Below are 27,955 nucleotides of genomic sequence, written 5' to 3'. Positions count from 1 at the left end.
AGAGAAAAATATGCTGAGTTTGTGTAGTCTATTGTGTTTGGTATTCATACCAGTGTGTGAACTCCGACAATTTCTGTGCTGAGTAACAACACATCCCGATTGAAGGTTCACTGTGAATCATGTCAAAACTTGCTATTATTACATCATATTATTTTATGCTGAATATTTCAAGATTTATAGTTTGATATGGATGCCAGTGAAGCTGGACTGATTTTATATTACTTGACAGCACAGTAAAAGCTCTGAGTATAAATGGGTACAGTAGGCAGATCTGTGAAACATCCCCTTGAGGTCTGATGAAGAAAGCCGTCTCTCCCATGTTGCCTAATTTTCCCTTCCCCTGATCCCACAGGCCTGCTGCTTTTTTTAGGTTTTTCCCATCTACCGTTTATTTTGTGATTTTTGTATTGCTCTGCGAGCTGCCAACAAGATTTCACAGCACTTATGCTACAAGAATAGTGAAAGGGACTTTACATTTATATATTTTTCTATCATACCTGTCTATCAAAGTAGACCATCTCAAATTTACATTTCTCAGGCATAAGCCATTTCCATTTTGATTCCAGCTTCTCCTGCGTGATGACTGGCTTCTTCTCACACTACTCCTGACAGTAGGACAAAATCAAACATTTAACTGTCAGGACATCAGATGTGACAATGGGTCTTAGGACACTGATGAGAATTTTCCCAGTATTTTATAGAGTAAACAACTAAATTTGAAATTAAATAAATAAGTTTCACATTTATGCCTACAGGAAAACGGGAACAACAGGGAAACAAAACCAAAAAAATAAACTACGTCCCTTTTATCGAATAAACTGACTGCAGGATTGGTCCAAATTCCAGAATGGGGTTCATTGACATTAGACTGGATTTAATGAATGAGACATCTACCTGCACACTGTTTTTGGATGCTCATGCTTTTTAGCGAACAAAATAACAATAATACAATAAACAATATAATCAGTCACTTAAAACCAGCACAACAACCACAAGAAACAAACCATACCAAAGCAGCTGCTCCTACATTTCAGGACACAGGGCCTGTGGTGGTTTTACGCTCTTACATAATGAATTTGTCTAATACAGCTATGTGAGCAGGAGAGGGAAAAAACACAGGATGGAGGCACAGGAGGTGGGACTGTTGGACAGGAAATACCTAATTGATGCCCTAAGCTACTCATGACCTCTGCAAGAAACAATGGACCCGCCAGCCTTAAAGCAATAGCACTTTCCCTTCTTCCAAAGGTAAAGCTGACATTACAGTGATGTAGTTCATCCCCTGAACACCGTATAAACCTTCTGCCTCACGTGTACAAGCAGATATGTACCCTGCAGGAGCCGACTTTTCATAGCAGTAGTTCAACATGCAGAGAGAGAGGGACTGTGTAAACATGGCATTTTAAACAAAATATGACTTGAAAAGAAGGCGTTCTTATATAAAATCATCCCAAATATGCCCAGATACGCCCAACAAAGTCGGTACTGTAGAAAAATCTAAACAAGCAAAAGCATATAGTTGTGGATGCTAATTTTCCCTGTGACTGGAGTGGGGGAGGTGTAAGGTCCTCAAGTTCAGGTCCTCTACCTGGGAGGCTGTTCCTAGGACTGCGCTCCTCTGGACAGAAACCTCTGATCTTGTGTTTGGATACTGCTGGGGCCTCTCCTTCAATTTGCTCCTGTTACCACTGGGACCACTTTGGAGTTTACCTTCCACATCTGCTCCAGTTGCTCCTTCAACACTTGACACTCCCTTCTTTCTGATGTTACTGTTCGCTGGTATTGTTACATCTATCACATCTAAGAACTTCTGCTCCTCGTCAACTACCGCTATGCCTGCTTGCTTAGCTGCTTTTCTATCTAGAACTTGAAGTCCCACAGAACCTTAGTTCTGTTGTTCTCAGCTGTCTTCAGCAGTGTCTCTTTCCTTGGGATTAGGGGACTTCTAATAAATGCGGCACCTATGTGCCACGGGAGTTACTGTAAACTGTCCCAGCCACTTGTTTGTGCCTCTCAGTGTACACAGTCCCAGCTTGCATCTTACATCCTGAACTAGACCATCTCCAGGGCACCTTTGCACAGTCTGCAACTTGAGTGCAGCTGGCTGCGGTAGACTGCTGCCTCTATGGATCCGATGCATTGGGTCTGTGTTTTTGCTGCCATGATCAAAGCCTTAAAGTTTCATTCTGAACTGTCTAATCCTTGTCCTTCTTCTTTCTGTTGCTCATAGAGCCTCAGTGTGGCAGACTTCAGGTGGAGGACTCGGCGCACTGTGAGAGGTTTTTGTGTACTGACATTCAGAGGCATCTATTTCTTACTGTAGGCCACGAAGAAATGGATACCCCAGATGGGTCTCTGATGATTGGAAGGACATATTCTGACCACTGAACTAGCTTTTCAGCACCTATCTTAACTTCTGTAGGTATTTAACTATGACTGCCCTCTTCACCATGGTTCTCATTGGCCTGTGGGATCTCCATACACAACTATTACATATCCAGCATTCAAACCTCTCCACCTCTTTAGTACTCATCACCTTCTCTCTCTTGGCCACCATTTAGCCACACTTATCCAGCCCAAATGACATTTGAATGAGATCCTTGTGAGGTGGATCAATAAGTTGATGTCTCAGCCACTTCTGGCGCACAGCTTGATCTTCCATATACAGTAGGTGACTTATGATTACTTATAATTACTCCATTCTTTAGGGGTTTTAAACTAATGCAGTGGGAGTAGTTAGTACAGGCGGTGCTCAGTTTTGTCTTTGTGATCTTTACTGATATATATGTATATAATTAAAGGATCCTGACCTCCTTCTGTACTACTTACTTGAAATTTTTCACAAACTATCACAAGCTATTTTGCATGTGATATAGTATTGCTTTTACTGTGTAATCTGTGAGTAATGTTTCATGTTTTGGTGGCTATAACACAGTAATTTGCCAATATTTGGGATAACTAGACTATTAATTAAGTTCCTATAATTACTGTATATTTAAATAAAGCTTTCAACCTCAAACGTTCTCTTGCCAAGACAATTAACAGCTGTTGTATCTTATTTTGAAAAAAATTTCCAGGCCAAAATTTGACAAATAGAGTATATAAGAAGCACAACAGCAATCATAGGTACATGCCGCCCTAAATATACGGCCAACAATAAAAAGGAAAAAAAATCTGAATTTGCTGTAATTTTTTCCATCTTATGCTGAAAATGTGGTTCAAAGGTTAATTGTTTTAATAATGTGCAGCTTTTGAAAGATTGATAAGAGATGGGCGACAGATATTAAGTCGACCCCATTGACTGGAACTGACAACTGCTTTATTTTTACATAATGACAAAGTAACACACAGACTTATAAATCACATGTTAATAAATACACTGAGCATATGAGCCAGCCAAACGGCAGCACTTGCATCACAGCGGCAGTAAATAGGAACATCTATGCACAAAGAAATGAGTACTGCTATTAATAGCAGGACATGAACAATTACTCTGAGTCAAGAGCATCTCAATCAAGCATTCTTTAAGGAATTGCTACAGAGCTCCGATTACACAGGAGAGAGCCTCAGCCACAACTTCTGAATCAGAAACACGAGGCTGTGTTGCTAAGAGTGACTCTGCAAACCTCATCCTCAGAAGAAGCCACAGCCTGCAGTGGAAACTGGGTATGACAGAGAAAGTATTTTGCAACTATCTAATGAAATTTAGCAGAGTGCTGAGTCCTTCATGACAAAAGTTCTGTTCTTTGATTGCTTGTAGGAGTAATCGCAGCACACTTGTGAAAAAAGGGTTTGTGAAAACATCTGGAAACACAATTTACTTAATGTGAGAGTAGAGCTGGGCGATAGAACGATAACGATATGTATCGCGATATAACTTTTACTCGATAGAGAAATTAAGCTATCGCGATAGACCTCGCCGCTCTTGTCCTCAAAGAAAAAAAAAAAAAAAAAAGGTCAGCCAATCCAAATTAAGTAGCGCAGAGCCGAACCAATCACAGCCGCAGCGTCACGTCGCGTGGCTTGTTACGTACAGCACAAGTGCCAAGCCGCACGTGTGTTTGTTTGGGAAGTAGCCAGCGGGTAATGGAGGAAATGAGTGTGCCGACTAGAAAAATCAACCGAGCGTGACCGAAGAGAAAACAGATGATGGTTCCAATGCCGGAGAGATTGTCAAACGGAAGAGCCATAGAAGTTCCGTAGTGTGAAGGTATTTCGGCTATTTCAAGTCTGACAAAAAATAGAGTAGCGTGCACTGTAAATTGTGCCGAAAGCAAGTCTGGAAATACAATAAACTGGAGCATGCGTCACACTGTGCGCCACGTTATTGTTTCGGTGAAATGAATTTCTACAATACTGTTACTGTTAATTCTACTCTCTGCAGTGTTTAAATGCTTACATATACACACAGTTACTGTCCGTCCACACATACGACTCGGTTCTGCTTCTATGCCCCAGCTTTGTTTACTTTTTCCCACCGAGGCTTCTAGACTTCTGATTGGCCAACATTTCGGCACGGTTAGGAATCTAGCTCCACCTGCTGCTTTGGCATGTTCATAGCAGCGTTTTCCTTCATTTCTGCCTTTATGTGTGGACGGGATTATTTTTTAAAACGAAAACGGAAAATCTCCGTTTTCAAAAATACCCGTGTACGTGTGGACGTAGCCTCAGTCTCTGACTGGAAGCGCTAATTCGTCATTCGGCTTTTGTCAGACTAAAGTAACTGTTAAAACTGTTTGAAAAGCTCAGCTATACAACAAGGAGAGATTGAGAATTTCCTTTTAGTTCTCAGTTTATTTGATATTGACAAAAGTTAGTCAGTTTTGTCTGTTCTTCTGTAAAACAAACTAAGATTTATTTTTAGAATTAATATTTTGTTTCTAAGTGGAATTGACAATTTAGTCTGTTTCATTTGTTCTATTTTGAAACTTAAACGCTTTAGCGGCTGCCTTTTGTGTAGTTTGCAATATTTGCCTTTATTTATCTGAAAAAGTCTCATGTTCCTTAAGTACATCTACCCTGTTGAACTTATTATGGGAAATAAATATTTAAATAAAAACAAGCTGCTGATTATTTCACATTTTACTTGTGAGCAACGGCACATTTAAATCTTACAAATATAGTTATTTGGCTTATATCGTGATAGATATCGTTATCGCCTGAAATGAAAAAAACATATCGTGATATGAAAAAATCTCATATCGCCCAGCTCTATGTGAGAGGTACTCCCACTGAGAAGTAATATTTCAGCTGTCAAACAAAACAAGTTGCTTTGCCAAGAAAGGATTTGCCTTTGAACACTGAGGAAAAACTTTTGTTGTATGAGCTTCTTGGAAAGGATCAATGTGGGCTTTGCACATACTGTGAGTACCAGCATTATGAGCAATGGGACAGTCAAGCTAATTCAATTGTTATTGTGTCTCCTTTCAGGCTTCATAATGGGAATCTAATACTTCTGACATACAATTAGACAGATCGGACTGCCATAGAAACAATTTCACATTTATGAGAATTTCAGTCCAGAGTCCAGAAACTGTGTGAATTTTTTAAGTGTTATATTGGGCGGTTTATAATAACATAACCACGGGATAAAACGAAATAAGGTGGAATAATAAAGACGTTGAAGTTACAGTATACAAATTCCCTCTGCAGTGCTGCAGAAATTTAACACAAGCCAGATGGCAGCAAGCAGATCACAGCTCACACTGTGGGACCAGCAGCACATCCACAGCAGTCAGTGAGCTCAGTGTGGTCTTTTAAAAACACAGGACATCAATCCTCGCCATGTTGTCTAAATGAAGAACACTGCCAAGAACTTGCACACAGTCTGGGCAGAGGGGTTTAGGCCACCATACATGAGTTGTTGCTATAACACTGTCTTCTGTCTGAAAAGGATTATAGACTTTCAAAGGATGTCTACCTATGCTCTAGGGCTGAACGATATATCGCATTTGCGATAATATCGCGACATGATCAAGTGCAATTTTCTAACCGCAAAGGCTGCGATTATACTCTGGACATGTCCAAATTCATGGGCTGCATCCTCCTGAGGCCGCATTTGTAGACCGATTACGTCACAGCGACGCGCCGAAGGCTGTCCAAATTACTACCATATCCCAGAATTCATAGCGCGGCCCAGCCAAACTCCAGTTTCCAACAATGGCGGCCGCTACTAAGTTTTAAAATTACTCATACTAATCTTTCTGGGTCACAAAATAAACTTTTAACATATTTTCAGGCGAGAAAGTAGTTGTGTAAACATCAAATATCTGCTCGGTTTATCAAGATATCCCATATTTGCAAAAGTGCTTCGACGTTTTCAGGGGCGTCTGCTACCCACCAGCTCGACAGCTAGCCAGGAGCTCGAGGGTTACTGATGCGGCCGAGAGCGGCACAACTCCCGGCACATCATTTTCAGATCACCGCGGAGTTTCGCTGCTCGGGTTAAACGTAATATATAAGTCACTTAGACAACCTAAAAATGTTATTGTTGGGCTTTTTTCAGTGTTTTGTTTGTTCGTGAGTAAATCGGTTTGGCTGAGATTAAAGTTATTAGATTAGATAAAATAAAACTTTATTAATCCCCCGGGTGGGTTCCTCCTTGGTTTTCACACAGCTGACTAAACGTCAAACAGAAAACTTATTAAACAGAAGTATGAGACAGTCGAGAATTTACACCAGTGTCTGGTTATATTTTAGATAGCAAGAAGCAGACGGCCGAGTTTATTAAACTCCACCGAGACAGCGGTGACGCTAATCAGAACTAGACCGTCCAATTTCACGCCTTTAAACTTTAAAGGCGTGTTTGTGTGTGTGTTTATACAATTGCTATTATGTTTGCACTTTATGTGTAATGTTACTGACTGCAGAGATCAGTAAGATGTGTGTATTTTTTATTTATTAGTTTTATTTATTTAATATTATTTTTTAATTGAATGACTGTCTAGTAGTTCACAGATGTCGAAAAACTGAGTGTGGTAAAGCCACTGATTTTTTTTATGTATATTTCTGCAATCTGCACATTGTACTGACTTTCATTTTAATGTTTACACCAGGGTTCCTTGTCAGCACTTTATGCTCAGATGTTTGTAAGCTAAAAATAAACTATTGTGTATGTTCAAATATACTGTTGTGATTGAAGAAGTTAAATAAAAATGTCAGTCATCAATTCATGCATCACCTCATGTTATCATAACAGAGGTCTGTCTTCCAGGAAAGAACAGTTTAAAATTAATGTAATATAGTATTGGCCATACTATATGATGTATTGCTTGTCTTTGTTTAATAATACAGAAGACAAAGACCTTAAAAAATAATCGCATATCGCATCGCAATCGCAATATTGGGGCAAAAAAAAAATCGCAATTAGATTATTTTCCATAATCGTTCAGCCCTACTATGCTCCATCACATGTCGTCACATCCACAATGGACATATTCACACAGTTTACTATAGTCTCATTTGTACAGCAAGTCCTGAACCTGAAAACTGATTTTCCAGTCTGTTCAGGGTTCCTGCTTGGAGTCCAGCTAATTTGCATGTTAAACAGGAGCTCTCAAAATATTTGAATGCATGTGTCAAACAGGCTGAGGCCAGGGGCAGAGAGGTTCCTTGTTACCATCCTCGTGTGCGGTTTCCATCCTTCAGAAGGCAAAGCAAGGAGAGAAGAGGTTCATGGGTCAATCAGACTGCCCCTCTTCAGCAAATGCCAAGACGTTTGTAGCCCAGAACTACAAGAACAAAACCCTCCTGTGCACTCTGCAAACCAGTTCAGCGATTTAAAGCAAACCAGTTTACATTCAGGTTAAAAAAAATCCTGGATGGATGGATGTTTGTCCACATATTAGAACAAGTTTAAAAATGGATTTCTAAAATTTATGCAGCTTTGGACACAACCACAACAGTGTGGCATGTAGGATCCAAGTAACTCACTTTTCAGGATGTCAACTTCGTAACCAGATCTTACTTCAGATTTTGAAAGCAGATTCAGAGTTAAACGGTTGGTTATAGAAATATCATATCCTAAGCTTTGGACATCTCACGGAGCACTGTTCAAGCTAACATTGAAAAATGGAAATTGGAGTATAACACAACTGCAAACCTACCAAGACAGTGCCATCTACCTACACAGAGCAGCAGCCAAGAAGCCCATGGTAACCCCGGAGGAGCTGCAGAAATCCAAATCTCAGGCTGGAGAATCTGTCCTCAGGACAAACATTAGCACTTCACAAATCTAACAAGAAGCTATAAGAAATCCTGTTTGCAGTTTGCTACAAGCCATGTAGGGGACACAGCAAGCTCTGGTCAGATGAAACCAAAACTGAGCATTTTGCCGTATGTTTAAATGACCCAGTCAAGGTCCAGACACATCCTGTCCTAAATCCCATTAGCATGACTTGAAAATTGCTCTTCAACAACGCTCTCCAGCTAATCTGACTGTAACTGCAGGGAAAATTGATTCAACAAAGTATTGACTCAGGGGGGCTAAACACAAATGCACATCATGCATCTTTTTCCTTCCACTACACAATTATATGTCACAGTATGTTGGTGTATCAGACAGAATCTCAAGTATATACATCGAAATAATCACCACTACTTATTCAAAGCAGAAAACTGAAACAAAGAAACAACGTAGGGACACTTTTCTGTACTTTGTGTACTAAATGTACTTTTTCTAATATTTTGAGTCGTTTTCTCAACAGTATGCAGTCACCAACAGTAAGCATTTGGTTAGTGGAGTTTTAACCCAGGCACTGTAAGCTTGTTTTAATAAGACATAGCTTGTTTGCCCACAGTGTGAAAAAAAAACAAACAGAAACAAGCATAACTGAGTAAAAGACTCGAGCAGAATTTACTGGGTTCATGGTCATTCTCTTCAACACAACAACACCCTGATAGCTTGTCTGGGTTGAGCATTAGAAGTGGGATTTGCTGTGATATATCTGGCTTTGTATATGTTTTCACCGCATGCTTGGCTGAACAATCTCATTCAGCTACAAGAATGTGGAGAAAGCGTCGGCTATTCAACACAATAACAGGTTCATTGCCCTCAATCAAAACGGATGCTTTTTCTTTCAAATAAAAGAAACTGAGATATTCATATTTTTATTTGGAACTTTCAGAAATCAGCATTACAGCATGTTAAAAAAAACTACAAGTGCAGAACAGCAGCAGGAAAAAAACAAAACAACTAAAAACTTATCGTCATTTCAGGTGTTTCTATAGTGTCCATGCTTCAGGTACAGAATCAGAATCAGAATGGGGTTTATTGCCAAATGTTGAGCAGGTTTACAACATTAGGAAATTGCTGCGGTGCTTCAGTGCAAACATAGTGTCATAAATAGCACTTAAATAGACATGGAAAAAAATAAAAGTAGGAATAAGAATTAAAAGTGCTACGTAGAAAGATATGTGCATGAGATATACATGAGATATATACATGAGAATAAGAATTAAGAGTGCTACGTAGATAGATATATACATGAGTGCAGGTGGTGATCAGTGCCAAACATGGAATGATGCAGTGACACAGCGTAGGGTCATGTGTTAGTGGTGGGAACAGTCATACGGTTATTGTTCATGTGTCCAACAGCAGAGGGGAAGAAACTGTTCTTATGGCGAGAGGTTCTGGTGCGAATGGACCGGAGCCTCCTGCCTGAGGGGAGCAGGTCAAACAGACTGTGTCCAGGGTGAGAAGGGTCAGCTGAGATCCGAGCTGCACGCCGCAATGTCCTGGAGGTGTACAGGTCCTGCAGAGATGGGAGTCTGCAGCCAATCACCTTCTCAGCAGAGCGCACAACACGCTGCAGTCTCTGTTTGTCCCTGATAGTGGCTCCAGCGTACCACTATCAGGGTTAACAGCTGACTGATGCAAATAAATACAAAAATAAATACAAAAAGGTTTATTAAATGTTCTTTTCAGAAATGATAGTATGGCTCATTGGAGGTGTAAAATAAGTTACTTTACATTTAATTACATGGGGGGGGGGGGGGGGGGAACTGCTTCTTTTAAAAGGCAATTCTTTCTAATTAGCTTAGCCTTTTATCTATTATAATGCAGAAAACGTGGGATTTGGGTATTTAGATATTTTGTTTTAAACTAAACAGCCAAATGTTCAGTGTGTTCAGATCATCAAAATGACAATTACATATGTTAATCTGCAAGGGTGAAATTATTTATTGTACCTTTCTATTACAGTATTACGGTGTAAGCCAATCACTGCAAAGACCCACAGTTTGTCTGCTTTGAAAACCTTTAATTTGATGGTTATAGTGGAACATGTTATTTTTTCTGTCATAGCACTCAATTACACAAAAAAACCTTTACAAAGACAGAAAAGTATATAGACAAATGTCTCTAATTTTTACCTACCACAGAATGTGAACAGTCATACTGCGAACCATCCGAAAACACACTAGACACCACAACTCACACAGTATTTTACACAATACAGTCAAAGTTCATTAGGATACAACGTTCAGGAATTGATCTCACTACTTTAACTTAATTATTGTCAAAAAAAAAAAGTTTGCTACGATATAATATATTTGCCACGTCACCTCTTCAGAGAAACCTACTACAGCAATATTGGTACTAATATTTGATCATTTAAAAATCTAATACATGATACAAAATGTGCAGAATTTTTTTCCCCAGGCACAAAAAACACAGAGAAAATTTACCAAACATTTGTCATGTGTAGTTATGAGTCCCTGCTAAGATAATAGTTTTAAAATATTGGTACAATGTGTGTGGATGAATCATTGGGAGCTTGGGGAGTGTGATCGTGTGTACAGCGTCTCTTTATGTCTGTCTCCACGTTGGTTGAGTGTGGAGTAAGTGCATATGAGAGCATGAGGGTGGGAATGGATGTTTGTATATGTGTGTGCCTGTATGTCTGTGTCTATATGTCAGGTTGGGTATCAGACGCCACCTCTCTGGGGACATCTCAGGCCCTCCAAGGTTTGGAGGCCTATCTCCACCCACCACCACTTCCCCTGCCAATGGCAGACGCCCTCAGACGTCGGTGCGTTGGTGGTTCTTTGTGTCCGGGGATGGGCGTCCAGGTACACACCGGCTCACTCCTTGGTGGCTTCTTGTCGGGGCCTGGAGCCTGGGGCTCGCTCGGGACACTTCGGAGGTGGGGTGCCCCCGGCCTCTCGGCCTGGGGCTCGGTCACTCAGGCACAGCTGGCTGCCGGCGGAGCTCACGGGCGCGTCACTGCAACTCCCCCTGGCTTCTGCTCTGCGGCTGCTGAGTGAGCACTCATCTGGGACTCTCCTCAGCTCTTTCTGGGACAGTGGCGCAGCTGCCCCTCTGTTGGTCTTCCTTGGTCTCTTGTGTTCTGGGGGCCTCTGGATGTCTGGAGTTTTGATCTCCTCCATACCTGCTTCATGCCCTGGAGGACGGGGCTGTGGCCCCCCCACACCCTCTAACAGATCATTACATGTAGGAACCTTTTAAAAACAAGCGTGCTCATGCTCACAGGTGTACACACAGGTGCTCACACACACACACACAAACTACACCCTTTTTGGCTCCTACCTCAAAGCACACTGTGCGCTGTCAATATTACGTGCTGCACAATAATGTTTAATATTTAGTATTTAGTTATATTCACATATATCATCGTGATGTTGTTTATTCTATTGCTCTCGTTTTCTTCTGCTTGTTTTCTTTTTTCATTCTCAACAGGTGATCCAGGTGATTGATATATGTATTTTTTGTCTGCTTATTTTGTTAGTTTTTGTTTTTTATCCCCGTCCCTCTTCCCCGCTGTTTTTCTTTCCCTTTCTTTTCCCCAGTCAAGTCTGTCCCGTATTTAGCAAGTGAAAATAAATAAAATAAACAATAAAAGGTCAATCAAATAGACCATTACGGCAAAGCTGGGATGGTCCATTTGGTAAAGTAAATCCATTGGGCATCTTTCTTTGCCTTTAGACAATAATTCTGATGGCAAAAGAGCCAAACGGGACAGGCAAAAAATAAATAAATAAATAAATACTATTCTACTCAGGCACACAAGCTCATGATTGCATAGTTCCAGAATGCCAGAAGTAAAAAAAAAAAAAAACAACAACACAAAAATACACAAATAAATAAATACATTATAAAACTTTTTTAAAATTACGCTGTTCTCTCCTTTTCTCTCATCACGCACAACTACGCTGCCTCCAGCAATGGTGCTATCTTTAGATCACTCTGTGCTGGAGCTCCTTCACCGTGTCAAAATCATGACCCTTCAACAACAACAGCAACATTTAAAATGATATGCATGCTTCTGGCCTGACGTCTGATGTTAGGGGTTGAAAACAGGTCACTCTTCAAATGAAAATTGCACCTTCGCCCGTGGGTTGTAATCAGAGACCGAGCCCACTGAAGTTTCGATCTACATACAACTGCAAGTATTAAGTAAAGGAAAGAGAAGATGACCCAGAATGGGAGAAATTAATAATTTTGTATTTTGTTCAAGGACTGATTGCAATCATTTGACAAACGAACATAAAGAACTTTCACTCTATGTTGGTCTCCAGTTGGCTATTTTGTCATGACCTTTCTAACAGAGCAAGCGGGATGAAGAAGAAGCACAAATCAAACAACAGCACTAACGTACAGTATATGTGCTGTACAAGTGTTTTTATCTACCCAAGCCAATAGGATGTATGTGGTCTGCCAATGTGTATGTCCTGCATGCAGCTCAAAATCTGTGACTCCACAGTAAATGTGCACAAACTGTGCATTTGCTGGAGGAATAAACTGGATGCACGGTCTGTGCACTTTCTGATACAGCATTTACATGAGTACCACCATTTCTGTGATTAGTAGATTAGTCTGCTTCTGGACAGAAGCTTATAAGCTTAGTCTAAAATGAAAACGCTGTTCAGATCCACATGCTACACCAACTGAAATAGGCCTACAGTACACCCACACATTTTATGTCCCTCTGGGATCTTTTAATCTATCATTAAAAGAGTTTTTGGCAGCAAAGACAAATGTTTTTTTACTCTCAGTAGCCACAGTTTGGCAAGTTAATACAGAGGAGCAAGTCTGACCACAAGCTTGAATTTTAACCATTTACTGGATTTTCTTAGGTGTCTCCTTGCTTATTTGGATTTTACATCAAAAGCATATTTAAGCAGCCGACTAAGAGTTGGAGCATTAATTGAGCTTTATTGCATGACTGCAGAATTGTGGTTTACTCAGTTTAATAAACATCATGTCTCTGATTAAGGTTCTTCTACAGAAAAGGTTTGGTAATGGTTTCCATAAAATTGTATCTTTGGTTTTAAACAGCTGACGTGTGACTGTATTTAAAAGCATTTATATGTAAATGTTCTGGAGTGATTTTCTATGGGATTGCATTCTTCCACAATGAACCGATGAATGGAGCCAATTTGATTAATCATCCCCCACAAATAACTCACACATGCATCACAGAGGAACGGGACGAGACTTAAGTATAATGCATTCCCCAAATATTTAGTAACAAACTCACTTATCGTTCACCTGCTCCCTATGCACACTGCCGTGAGTTTGCAGAATTGGCTCCTTGAGCACAAGAATGACAACATCACAGAACGCAAGTATGGAGAAGCTCACGGCTCTCCAACGGGAGATTGAGAGACCAGTGTTGGACTGTAGAACTGCTTTGAAATTCATACGAGTTGTTCGCACTAAAGTAAAAAGCACCATCACTCCATGCGGATACCCTTTCGGCGCCAGCTGCGGTCGCAAGGCTGGAGCCCAACAAAAGCACCCTGATAACAACTGTGTTTAGTCTGTTCCTTCCCATTCCATGCAAGGCCACCTGGGTTGGCTGGAAGACTGTTTACTTAGCCTGGCAGGGCAAAGGACACTGTCTCAGCTGAACTCTGGACACACACACACAGACATATACACTGATATGCACACACTCATCCCCCCTCCCTTTCCAAACGCCTTCGATGCTTGTTCCCTCCTGGGAACATGGCGGGTCTGAGCCCGCGCTGGAATGGTAGCGCTGGGCAGGATGGCTGCTGTGTTTGCTTCGGATTACTCCTCACCCCCCACCCGACTCTGTGGCTGGTCACATGATCCATAATGTTGTGCTGTGGACATTTATGTGCTTTTTGTGCAGAGGAATTTTTTTGTTTCCTGTTCTCATGCTGCATGCCTTTTTCCCTCTTGTACTTTCCCGTTGTAGTGTATATTTCAGTGTTTATTTTCTGTGACGCTACCGATCTCCGACCTGTATCCCCATGTGATGTCTGTGTTGTGTGTGTAAGGTCGGGGGGGGGGGGGGGGGGGGGTGTCTTATCAAGAATAAAACCTTGATTGATTGATTGATTGATTGATTGATTGATTGATTGAAGGGAGGTGATCTGCACAGGGAGGAGAAATATATTAGAGTTCAAAACAATATGTCACCACAAGAAAGTCTCTAAGGGTAGAAGGGAAGGAGACTCACGTTTAAAGCATTCAGTGGATGTAGGTCTCAATCCAAGTTGCATGAGGCTCTGTAGTTGCTCATAAAGTTGTTTTTAATTAGCACACTGGCATCAAGCATGAGAGCTTCTCCCGTCTTGTCAGTGAAGCTCTCTTGTGTACAGTTAATCACAACAGCTTCAAAGCTGGTAATAAATTACTCTTTCGGGATCTTTATGATTATAACAACGAGCATTTAGAACAGCAGAGGAGACGATCCCCCAATACAGGTAACAGAACAGGAAATGTTTCCTTTTTCTCTTAAATAATATTAAGAATGATTCAACTCAGAGTGCTTCTCCAACTGAGTAATCTAAATTTCCTTTACTATGTAGCATAAGATGTCATGCTACGTGTATAATATATTAAATATGATAAATGTACATTAGCAACAAGTGCTGCTTTGAATATTTACTCTTGTGCTCTCTGACGGAAAGGTTTGTGATTTGTGGCTGGGCTGATTGTAAAATGGGATGTTTCTATCAAATTATTTAACAAATTATTTATGTTTTGCTTAATTCACCTTAAGGCCTTTGAAGTTTTGCATTCTGTAGACAAACTGTAGCCCTGTGTTAGGCTAGTGACTTGTTCAGTATGTACACCACCTCTCTGCTTTATATTGTAAGGTAAAGAGCTCACAATAATACAGAGACCAGCTGCAGTCTCTCCAATGATCCTTAGTTGGTTAAGCAGCTAATAAAATAGGTGGATGGATGGAGGGGAACCGTGCAGTAAATACTGTGGTGTAAAGGGGCATGTAGGGAACTTTGATGTCAAAGATTACTGGTTTGATAAAACACTTGCTACTGTAGCTGTCTGTGGGTGGTAAGCCACCCACAGACAGGCTTTAATTTGATGGTTATAGTGGAACATGTTATTTTTTCTGTCATAGCACGTAGCACTCAATTACATAAAAAAAACCTTTACAAAGACAGAAAAGTATATAGACAAATGTCTCTCATTTTTACCTACCACAGAATGTTAACAGTCATACTGCGAACCATCCGAAAACACACTAGACACCACAACTCACACAGTAATTTACACAATACAGTCAAAGTTCATTAGGATACAACGTTCAGGAATTGATCTCACTACTTTAACTTAACTATTGTCAATAAGAAAAAGTTTACTATGATGTAATGCATTTGCCTCGTCACCCCTTCAGAGAAACCTACTATATTTATATCTCAAAGAATCTGTTTACTGGGGGAACGCTGCTTCGAAAGATACCCAGAGAGGCTGATTTAAAAGAGAATAGCTGATGCCGGCTTCTAGTGTAACCTCTCAAAAACAACGTTTTCACAACTGTGCGAGTGCACATAGCAACAGAATTACCCATCAAATCCATGCTAATGTACCTGGTCTTGCACACTCAGTTTGATGCAAAAGAGAATCTATACCCAGCTGACTGAAAAGCAGGTACATCATGGTAGAGCTTAGTCAGAACCAAGGCTGCGCATGCAGACTCCACAAAGAAGAGCCCCGGTTGATCTGCAGGTTGAATCCAGAAGCCTCTCGATGGAAGAGAACAGTGCTAACCACTGTATCACTGTGCAGCCCTAAAGCAAATTTAATGTAATATTGTAACAGTAGAGACTTCTGTACTCCTGTTCAGTTTAATAAAGCAGAACTTCACTTAGATTGAATTAACTGCCATATTTTATTCACTTCACTTCATCTACTGAAATGTTTAAAGCTGAGATAGATAATGATCAAAGTACTGCTTGTAACCTGTGGAGCTCTCACTCACACATCATGGTCAAAACAGCCTAAACTCTAAAGCAACTAATGACGAATAAAATCAACAGCATCACATCAAACATAGACATATACTGTAACTGCAGAAGTGAGATTCCCTTATGGATGTCATAAGGGAATCTCATTATAAAAGATATGGTCTATAACTAAAAGAATGTAAGTCTTTCAATGTGGAAAATGTTTTTATGTGCAACCAGATGGATTCTGGCTTTCTCCTCTTGACTTTGAAAATGAAGCCACACGATATCTTCAGTACACCAATAAAAAAATGACAAAAAAGTACAAACATGATATGTAATATGATATCAGTGTCTAAGCAGTACCAAAATTTGTTTGTTATTATTTTCTGCTATTTATTTAGTTGCATGAGGAAAAGCTACATTTAATTATTTGATAGCTTGCAAATAATATTTTAATAAAAAGTGTTTACAGGTTACTGTGGGGAAGTCATTTTAGACAGCAACCATTATAGACCGGCTGTGTCCTAGAGATCAGATGAAAAAGGTTCCCACATATCCGCCCATCAACACAGACAAAGGCAAACAATGGAGGCTACAGCTAAACAGGCCACCAGGAAAGGAAGTCCTCCAAGCAAAAGACAACAAGTCTGTTGTTTCAAATTCCACTCCGACTGCAACAAAACTGCAGAGCAGACAGTATCAGTCGAGACCACACGGAACCAAGAATACTAAATGTAAGGCATGGACTGAGTTAAGGGTGCTGAAATTCAACAGTTATACAAAATAAAGCACAAACTAAGCAAGGTGGTCTGATTGTGTGTTGTCAGTAGCACCTTTAGTCTTTTTTACATTGTTATTGATTTTTTCTTCCATAGTGAGACGGTTTGGCAATGATGCGCGCAGGAAAAGAGTTCCCCGCTGTACACATTTGGAAACAATGTCTCCCACAGAAAGTGAATATGAAACACGATGCACTGTAGTCCTGATCACACGAGTTTTGGTGAGAGAAATCTGTTTCACCTTCACTCTGAGCAGACAGGATTCTGACTTGGAAATAAAAGGTGACTGTAAAGTCAAAATATAGGCATAGACTGTGCTGCTGGCTATGTACATGCAGCTGAGACTTGGATATCTGATCTGCATCTCATAAATGCACGCCTTGAGTAGGCCATAAATATAAAAGTCTAAAATAAAAAACATAGCGCAGGCTTCCCTGACGCAACTTGCAAAGTCAGAGTGAGTCATTGCACATGGTGCACAGCAGCAAGGAACCAGTTATCTCTCACAAAGACAAAGGCCGCTGTGCTCTTCCTGTTGCTGATTGGCCTGGAGGGATGTGATTAAAGTAGCAGAAAAAAAAGGGGGGGATACAAGACAGAGCTAAATGTTGACATAGCAGCACAGCTCACCCATTGTGAGTCCTCGCAGAATGAAATCTGCCCAGCACGGACGGTCGTGCCTACTCGTCCCAGTGAATAGGAACGTTCACGAAGGGACAGAACAGAGAAACGAACTCTGCGGCGGCTGCGTGGGACAGCGAAAGCCGAGGAAGTAAACATGGTTGAGAGGCTCACATTGCCGCTTTTGTTTGTCACCACAGAGAATCAGCCAGTGTGCCCCAGGGGAAAACCTCTTCACAATGCTCATAACTGTTACTGAATTAAAATACAGTAGCCTTAGAGTGCTGACTGTGCAAAGATTATATTTATTTATGTATTTATTTTGCTTGCTCATGGATATGTCAAGTACTTATGATGAAATTCTTCCATTAATTTTACTATATCTAATCCAAGGCGGGCCATTTCTGTTCTGATGGTAGATTTCTTTGGTTAAAGAACAGAGAAAAAGTTCCCTCCAGAGCTGCTGAAAATAATCCACCACAAAAATGAAAATTCAGAACAAAATGGAAATGTTAGTTAACAGCAGCAGGTCAGTGGTGGGGCACTGACCTCATACCATGAGAGGAGGAGGAATGCGAGGTCAGACGGAGACCTCTCACTCCCCTCTCATACACAGGAATAGATATGGTGTGCCATCCATGTTTGGAAACATGAGATTAAAAAAAAAAAAAAAAAGGGGGGGGGGGGGGGCACTGCTGTTTTGACACAGCTCTTTTTGACCTTTGACCCCTTCTGTGTCTAAACTTTGTGGTAGGTTTCGTTAACAATGTGTCTTCTGTGAATTTAACATTTTTCTGTGGGAAGGAAAAAATATTTGATTTTAAGGAAAGCATGCATAAACCTTTTTGCAGAGAATTTAACTAGACCCAGTATTCTTGTCATTACTTATGTCATTTATATACTCTTACATGGTAATGAACTGATGTTTATAATACACATGGAGGCAGTTTAAGGTGATGAAGTCAGTGTAAGTGCAAATATTCCCTGTGAGTCAAAGGGTCAGGCTTCAGACTGATCTAAACACCCAGTTGTATGAGGTTTCTTTTGTTTGTTTATACCCTAAGCTCTAAGTAATGCCAGTAAAATCCTTCATACGGTCATCTCAGGCACACAGCTCTGGCCAGGGGAACCCAAATGGTGTTGACGTTTTTTTGTTTGTGGCGAGTCAGGTAAAAGTTGGCTTTAATGGAGGGTGGCCTTAAAGACGGGCAGGAAAAACAGCCATTTCAAGGCTCGGAATACAACAATTAATCATAATTTCATGCTTAGGTATTCTACCCATAGCCAGGCCTACACTAAATAATATATCTGCAAATGGGATACACAAAAACATCATTCACATCCTCATTTTCAGTCATGACACTGCTTCACAGGACACAGACAAAACACTCATTGCCCACATGGAAACATGTGGATGGAAATAAAGCTTCAGACACTTCACTGTGATCAGATCTAAAATGAGATCTGCAGCATCCTTAGGCGAAAAAGATGGGGTGATACTTATTAGGCTCATCAGAATGTCTGTTACTAAACACGCCCTGTGCACAATGGTGAACAGAAGGGACAATCAGTGAGGAACTCCAGAGATGAGCCTATTGTTGAATGGAAGTATGCTGTATCATAGCAGCCTCCCATTCAGCTGTTGCAAAGGACCCAGAATATACGCTTTTGATTCTTCAAATTCCTTCAGACTTACACGATCGACTTATAATATGACCAAAGAGGCAGCAAAATGCTTCGCTTAAACCAAAGACAGGGAAATTTACTTAAATTTAAAAAGCCTTTAAAATGGACGGAGGCTAATACATTTATAGAGAGAGAACAGAGCAGGAGGATGAAAAGTTGAAGTGATCAAACATGACACAGTGTCACATTGAAATCTTGCCAAGTCCCTGCCAGAAATGAACACGGTCATGAAATAGCATTCATGGGAATAATACAGCCATTAAAGGTAATTCACTGGGATACTGAAACCACTCAATTCTCTACAGACCCACTATAATAACTTACAGTCCAGCAATAGTAAGAAAATATTCCTACAGTAGTTTAAAAAAAGGTCACTGCAAATTGGCTGCCGCACTCCTGTTCGCTTACTTATCACATCACGTCGTACTGTAGTGGTTTCATTTTAAAGCCTTCAAGCATGTCGATGCAAAAAATGTCAAGCGGAGAGCAGAAAGCTCTAAAAGCAGCGTGGCGCTTTACCGCGAACACACCGCTCGCTGAGCGGCCTCAACACCGACACGTTTAAAAATAATGATATCAATAATAAAAGCATGTAGGCAAACAGTTTCTTACCTGGTGAATCCCCAACTCTAAAGTTTCTCTGTAGCTGGAAGCTGTCAGACGGCAAATGACTGCCACGCAACTTCAGCTGAGCAGCTTTGGCCAAACTTTCCAGCCGGACGCGTTTGTAGTCCCACTTCTGTCCTGCCACAAAGTGTCTGGGACAGCACCCTTTCCAAAAATCGGACGTGTCTCCCTGACAGATGTCTTTAGCCGCTATATTATATGATGGATTGAGGACTGAGCTATCTGGTTGGACGAGGAGGAAATGAAGTTTGAGGAAGGAGGAGGGGCTCGCTCACTGGCTCCGACTGGAGCGTCGGAGACTCGGACCTTTATGAGTTACAGAGGCTTGGACTCCTATAGAAAACATGTTTGATTTATTAAGATGTGACTCAGGGGTGTGATTATATAAAAGTTTGGCAGTTATAATAACGCGAGTTTTGACAGATGACCAGAGAGAATAAATTAAAGTATGTTTCCTATTAATTAAAAAGCGAGTGGTGTTTCTGATACAATTATATATTTCATGAGCCAATACAGCAGCAAATCTATGTCCTTGCAATGTTCGTAATCACAAACGTGTTCAGTAAGCTACCAGGCTTTCCTTTAGCTGCTGTGTGTGTATCTGAAAAGATTGCATAGAGCAAGTATGTAGAGGAAAGAGTGAGATGTCAGAGTGAGAGTAATATGGTGCCCAAAAATCTTCCTTTGGAAACATGATGAAGCTGTATTGACAAAGTGAGCATAAACACAGTAATTTAGTAGGAAAGGAGTGGATGGAGAATTTTAATATTTGGAACTAGCTGACAAGCCTTTACTGGACTCATCGTTTTATTTACACTGAAGTTAGGATGAGAATAAAATTGCTCACTGGTAAAGTAAACATGGCAGTATTCATGCATATCATTTAAAATTTCCAGGGATGAAAAATCACATTTCCACACATGCATGTGCAACAAAGCCTGTCATGAATGCAGTAGCCCCACAGTTATGCAGTCATACGTAGCCATAAGGTGCATTGAGCTCTTCTTGATTTAACCTCCTAAGACACGATCTCTTTAATGGCTTCCATTTTTAATTTCTCTTTGCTGTTTGGCTTTATAGTGTTCGATAGAACTGAGTAAAGATGTGCAAAACTCTTTATTTGGTGTCTGAACACAGCAGCATTTTTCCTGAGTATGAAAACAAAATGAAAAAAACAACAACAATTGTGCCCCTTTGAGCAATATGGCTCATTTGAAAGAGCAAAATTTAGTATTGTGGTCTAGATAATCCAAAATGTGATGTCCCCATATGTGGACGCCGGGTCCTAGGAGGTTAAAGCATCCTATCTGGGCGCACAATGAAACTTTTGGGTGGCTTTAATAATTTAATCCACATGTCAGATTTCAACGTTGGTAGTTAAACTCATCACTCACCATGAATGTCTCTTAGATTCTCCTGCGGTCACGGTTATGCTGCTATTAAACTGTGTTACTGGGAGAAATTTAAAAGGCATAATCATTAGACTGCACATTCTGGTCCCCCTGATGGATGGCATCAACATGAAGCAGAGTTTATGTGTTTAAACTTGTGTAGTGGTAGCGCACTTAAAAGCTCTTCAGTGTGCTACTCTCTCCTATCAGTGTTTCTGAGTCAAATAAAACTACAAGGTTAAGGCTGAAAATCTATATTTTATGCAAATCTATTTGCAAGAAAAGAGTTTGGGGACAAGGTCAACACCAACATCATTTTGTATTTAAATTGAAACATAAAACTGGAGGTTGCTTCAGTGAGCTTTAGATAATACGAAGGGAGCTCCTAGCAAAAGTTTGCTCAAACGCTGGTTCGAGCGCGGAGTCAAGGAGGCCATTTACGTGAAAAGGGAAAGACCATCTCTGAATCGAGGAGGGGGCCTAAGGGTACATCTGTCACCATCTTACAATGCTGTGATTGACACCACCTGGGTCTGGGTGCAATTCCCCCCTCCAGGGGCAAGGGTACCTAGACCCGGTTTGTAGAGTACGCTTGGGGAGTGTGATTGTGTGTACAGCGTCTCTTTATGTCTGTCTCCACGTTGGTTGAGTGTGGAGTGAGTGCATATGAGAGCATGAGGGTGGGAATGGATGTTTGTATCTGTGTGTGCCTGTATGTCTGTGTCTATATGTCAGGTTGGGTATCAGACGCCACCTCTCTGGGGACACCTCAGGCCCTCCAAGGTTTGGAGGCCTATCTCCACCCACCACCACTTCCCCTGCCGGTGGCGGACTCCCTCAGGTGTCGGTGCGTTGGTGGTTCTTTGTGTCTGGGGGTGGGCGTCCGGGTACACACCGGCTCACTCCTTGGCGGCCGCTTGTCGGGGCCTGGGGCCTGGGGCTCGCTCGGGCCCCTTTGGAGGTGGGGTGCCCCCGGCCTCTCGGCCTGGGGCTCGGTCACTCAGGCGCAGCTGGGGGCCGGCGGAGCTCACGGGCGCGTCACTGCAACTCCCCCTGACTTCTGCTCCGCGGCTGCTGGGCGAGCCCTCATCTGGGACTCTCCTCAGCTCTTACTGGAACAGTGGCGCGGCTGCCCCTCTGTTGGTCTTCCATGGTCTCTTGTGTTCTGGGGGCCTCTGGATATCTGGAGTTTTGATCTCCTCCATACCCACTTCACACCCTGGAGGACGGGGCTGTGGCACCCCCACACTCCCTAGCAGATCATTACATGGAGAAACCTTTGGAATGCAAGCATGCTGATCCACACAGGTATGCACACATGGGTATTCACAGACGCGGACTAAAGCTTTCTTGGCTGCTGCCTCAAAGCACACTGTGCGCTGTCTATCTTGCGTGCTGCACAATATCGTTTATTATTTAGTAAATATTGATATCTATGACTAGCTAGTTTATTGTGATGGTGCTTTGTTTTCTCTATTATTATGTTGCTCTTTGTTGTTTGCTGTCTCCTCTGTTTGTTTTTTTTTGTTTGTTTTTTTTTTTTCTCCATACAGGTGACCCAGGAGTTCTTTTTTTTTTTCTCTCTCTCTTCCCCCCCCCTTCTCACCGTCTCTTCTCCCCTTTGGTTTTCTTTCTTTCTCTCCCCCTCTTTCTCTCATTCATTCCCCCTGTCCTATTTATTAAAAAAAACAAAAAAAACAAAACAGAATATAAGATCATGTCTGTAACAGAGCAGGAAAAGTGAGCTTACAGTGCCACCATCTGGACAGACAGGCTCATTTCAGCTCTAACTGTAGCTGAGTGTTGATGTTCAAACTGCAGCATTTCTGTGAGATTCTTTGAATGTTACTTTGTACATTAGGTGAAGCTGTTGCTGCTGTGATGCTCCTCCAAAAAGATAAAAAAAAAGAAAAGAAAAAAAAAACAATGCTGTGATTGCAGCCATTCCCCAACTCTCTGTGAATGGTACTCATGGCCATTGATCAGTGGGCTTTGATCAATGGTCATGAGAATTTGCATAATTATGATGAAGGAACTGACCTCACAGCCCATTGTTCCTCAGTGGGCTGGTTTCAGTCATTATGCAAATGTCCTGTTTATAAGATTGAAACCTGCAGTCAGCTGAGACTGAAGAAGTCACCTGGATGAGTGACAAAACGTTTCCCCCACTACATCCAGATGAACAGAATCAACTTTTGGAGATTTACTTACCTGGATGATCGAGCTTGCATCAAGACCCAGCAAGAGTTATTGGGTTATCTGTACTTCCTAAGCTCACAGCTTAAGAAATAATAAATCAATCAGCTCCAGCATTCTGACAGGTGTAACAGGTGTTGGATCCATGTATTAACTGTTATGATTATGTATGGAGAAGTCCTGTTTTCCTCTGTACCAGATTTATATCCTTAGAAAGCAATTTACTCTCGTTTTAATTTTTGTTTTTCGCTTTCACTGAAATCCATAAACAGCAGATTTCCAACGGCTGACCAGGGAATGAGCTCACAAACACGCACAGTCAGTGTTTGCTTTGGGATTCTAGTCAGGAATGACAAGACAAACTGTAGTATATGACCACTAATTTGCATCACAGCAGGGATCATAATGTGACCAATCTGGCCTTTCCTCTTAGCAGCAGTAATATATACAGCAAGGGAAAGAGGCACAGGTGGAGCACGCTGAGCGAATGAGTTAATAGGTAGCTAGGGACGTTCCTGGGCGAGAGCCAGACTTGTACTAATTGGCCGTGATCGCCAGCGAGGCATATCATGAAGATCACTTTCAGTAATATCAAAGATGAACATGTGCAGAACAGCATGTGAATTCTGAAAACCTGTCATGTGGTCTCTTCTTCCCAGCCTGTGAGAGGTGTTTTGTCTTTATGCACCATTTGAGTGTCTGGCAAGTGCCAGGAGTCGTTCATTACTGAAATTACGAAATAATTCATGATGCTGTGTTCCAGGTTCAGCATAATGCTGTAAAAATAGACTGGCAGAGTTGTGAAAGAATGTCTGTGTTTTGGTATTAGACAGTCAGAAAAACCTGAACAGCAGGGAAAGCAGTTGCAGAATATTGTTGCCCTTATGGTGCTTATCATCATCATCATCATCATGTTGATTAGTGGGCACTTTTCAGCAAAATACTTTTGGGAGTGCAAGCAGCATTTGATTATTTCTCTTTACGTTGTGTTTTTAAACTCCTTAACTTTGTCATTAACCTTGTCATTCTTCATTACACTTGTGGTTTGTGGAAGGTGAGTTGTTACTGCAATTAGCAGTGCAGTAGTGCACAAACTTCCAACATCATTGTGAAGTTTGCGGACGACACTACAGTGGTGGGTCTTATCACCAACGGTGATGAGACGGCTTACAGGGAGGAGGTCAGCGCCCTGACCCACTGGTGTCAAGACAACCATCTCACCCTCAACGTCGCAAAGACAAAGGAGTTGATAGTGGACTTCCGGAGGTGCAGAGAAGTACACACCCCCATCACCATCAGCGGCGCTGCTGTGGAGAGAGTGAGCAGCTTCCGGTTCCTTGGAGTACACCTGGCTGAGGATCTTACGTGGTCAGTACACACAAACAAAACAGTGAAGAAGGCGCAGCAGCGCCTCTTCTTTCTCAGGAGACTGAAAAGATTCGGCATGAGCCCCCGCATCCTCAGGACCTTCTATCACTGTGCCATTGAGAGCATCCTCACTGGATGCATCACCACCTGGTATGGCAACAGCACCGCCTACAACTGCAAAGCTCTCCAGCGAGTAGTGCGGTGCTCTGAACGGATAATTGGAGGTGAGCTTCCCTCCCTCCAAGACATCTACAGGAAGCGGTGCCTGAGGAAAGCGGGGAGGATCATCAAGGACTCCAGTCACCCCAGCCATAAACTGTTCAGACTGCTTCCATCAGGAAGGAGGTTCTGCAGCATCCGGTCCCGTACCAGCAGACTGAGAGACAGCTTCTTCCATCAGGCCATCAGACTGCTGAACACGTCATAGACACCTCAGCTTCACTACTGGAACTTCAACATTATGCACTCCACACTGTATATAAATGCCACTGTTTTGCACATATTCAACTCTGTATATTTTATATATTTTATTATTATTATTATTATTATTATTTTATTTTATTTTTTTACTATTTAATTTGTAAAAATGTGTATACACACACACACACACACACACACACACACACACACACACACACACACACACACACACACACACACACACGTAGGAAAATATTTAGTATACACATCCAGAAATGCATACACTATTATATATTGTACATATATTTATTAGTTTCAGGTTGGCCATTCTTGTATTTTGCTCGTTTGTGTTGTTGTGTTTGCACATCTCTGTTGCTTGTGGGGCTCGCACACAAGAATTTCACTCGCATGTGCTGTGCCAGTGTGCCTGCACATGTGATGTGACAATAAAAAGTGATTTGATTTGATTTGATTTGATTTAATGTCTCACAGTATGTGCTGCTCAGTGCCTTTTGTTATGCATGCATGGTCATGATGACCTGCTGAAGGTCAAACTGAGCACCACGATATCTGTGAAATGACAGAAAGGAGACAGGAACGTAAACAACAATATGTTAAAAACAAGGTTCGGTCTCTCGCCGCACATCACAGTGAACCCTGCAGCAGATGCGCTACAGCAGATGCCACTCCTGCCAGGTAAGAAAAGGAAACTGACTACACTTCATTCGCTAAAATTGGACCACATAAGATTGGAAAAATGTTGCCTGGTCTCAATTTCTGCTCCAATATTCAGTTGTTTGGTATAAATCACATGAAACATGGATCCACCCTGCCGTCGATCAATGATTTTGGTGGTGATATAATGTTGTGGGCACATTTTCTTGGCTCACTACCTGAGATTTGTAGTTGACCATGTGCTTCTCTTTATGACCAGCGGTGCTTCCAGCAGGATAATGCACCGTGTCACAAGATCTCAGATTGGCATCTTGAATTTGACAAACAATTCACTATATTTAAATGTCCTCTAGTCACCAGATCTCAATACAATGCAAAGAGCTCTGTTGGGATGTAATAGATGTGCAGCTGACAAATCTAATGCTATCATATCAATATGGACCAATGTTTACAGCACCTCGTCAAATCTCTGCCATGAGGAGTTAAGGCAAGTCTGACACCAAAAAGAACCTGGTACTAGCAAGCTGTAACTAACAAAGTGGCTGTGAGTAAATATGGAGGGATAAATATGCACCTATGCACAAATATGCACATGTATACAAATGAGTATAATTTATATTGACATAGTTTTGAGCGATTTTGTTTATTTCATCTTCTGTCTTTCTGCAGTATCAGTAAGAGTTTTAGACCATCTTAACAAGACTATAAAATGGACTTTATCTGACCCGTGTAAGTAAGTAAAACTCACTAATTTCAATCAGGGTGTGTTTATTGTTGTAACTGCAGGGCCCTCACATTGATTGGTAGCTTGAGCAGGTGGAAAGTGTTTTTATCAGCTTTGTCAGAGCGCAGACAGGAGCCGCGACCTTCAAGGAACTGAAGTCAGACAGTCGTCACCAACACTGCGCTCATGTTTGCTATTTGTCTCAATTCTGTTTAAGGAACACAGATCTATTTTCTAAAAGACTGAAAAGTATTTGGTTTAACTGAGTTATAGCTGTGGTGCTTAGGTTTAATGTTATGTGTGTCCTGAGACATGCATTGGATAACTGATACCTGCGGTTATTTTCATGATTCTAGCATCGCACAGAGAGCAGTAAGAGTCACACAGCAAAAAAAGTTCTATTTGTTTTTATAAAAGAGAGATTTTCACTGAATTTAACTAAATAAATAACAATGTTCTTAAATGATAATCCAGGTTATTTTGTTAATTTCCTCTTCTGAATAGTCAAAAAAAAAAAGAGTATGACACAACACACTGCAGTATAATAAGGAATGTAGTGCCATAATAAATATACACAGACTTTAAAGGATTAGTTGACCTCACTTGTTTAATAATGTCATCTCCTGGCAGCTGTTATTTGACATGATATGGTAAAGGATCAGAGACTCAGTGAAACTTTGTCATAAATTATTCACCTTATCCTACTCTTCCACCTCAACTGTCTAAATGAATCCCCTTCAAATAACCTTTTTTTTGCAGAACATCAAGCACAGTATTATATAACAAGAGTTCACTATAAAGTACATACATGTCAGTGGGTAAATATTCAATCAGCATCATCGGCGCTGAAGGTTTCCTGAACTAAGGTTTTGGTCACATTTCAGAATCATCAGAATCAGAATGAGAATACTTTATTGATCCCTGGGGGCAATTTTTTTTGTTTTGTTACAGTACTCCATTATAAACCAACATTAACAAGACAGACAATACGCTAACTAAGAATAGTACAATATCTCCATATATATATATATATATATACATACATACATGAGTCACTCATTAATAAATAGTTGGAAAAGAAACATGTGTAGTTGTAGCAGTAACCAGTGTGTTAAGTGGATGCGTTGTGCAGGGAGCCACAGGCAGGAAAGATTTCCTGTGTCGTTCAGTGGAGCTTTTCGGTAATCTCAGTCTCTCACTGAACGTGCTCCTGTGACTGACCAACATGTCATGGAGTGGGTGGGAGGTGTTATCCAACATTGTCTTTATCTTGGACAGCA

At 41.1% G+C, this 27,955-nt stretch overlaps 1 protein-coding gene across 2 annotated transcripts in view; it reads right to left on the bottom strand.

The window, feature by feature from the left end:
- tspan9a (tetraspanin 9a) overlaps positions 1-20,125 on the bottom strand; it is a 232,354-nt gene extending 212,229 nt beyond the window's left edge. For both annotated transcript variants that reach the window (XM_085411642.1, XM_085411641.1), the window contains exon 1: positions 19,887-20,125. The gene's annotated coding sequence lies outside the window, so the exon portion shown is untranslated. The remainder of the gene's footprint in view (positions 1-19,886) is intronic.
- Positions 20,126-27,955: the final 7,830 nt, after the last annotated feature.

This window comes from Rhamphochromis longiceps, linkage group LG7 (assembly GCF_057381845.1).
Source record: "Rhamphochromis longiceps isolate RC_006_pf linkage group LG7, R_longiceps_female_GT1.1, whole genome shotgun sequence".
In the NCBI taxonomy this organism is placed as follows: domain Eukaryota; kingdom Metazoa; phylum Chordata; class Actinopteri; order Cichliformes; family Cichlidae; genus Rhamphochromis; species Rhamphochromis longiceps.
This window is presented reverse-complemented; position numbering and strand designations above follow the sequence as displayed.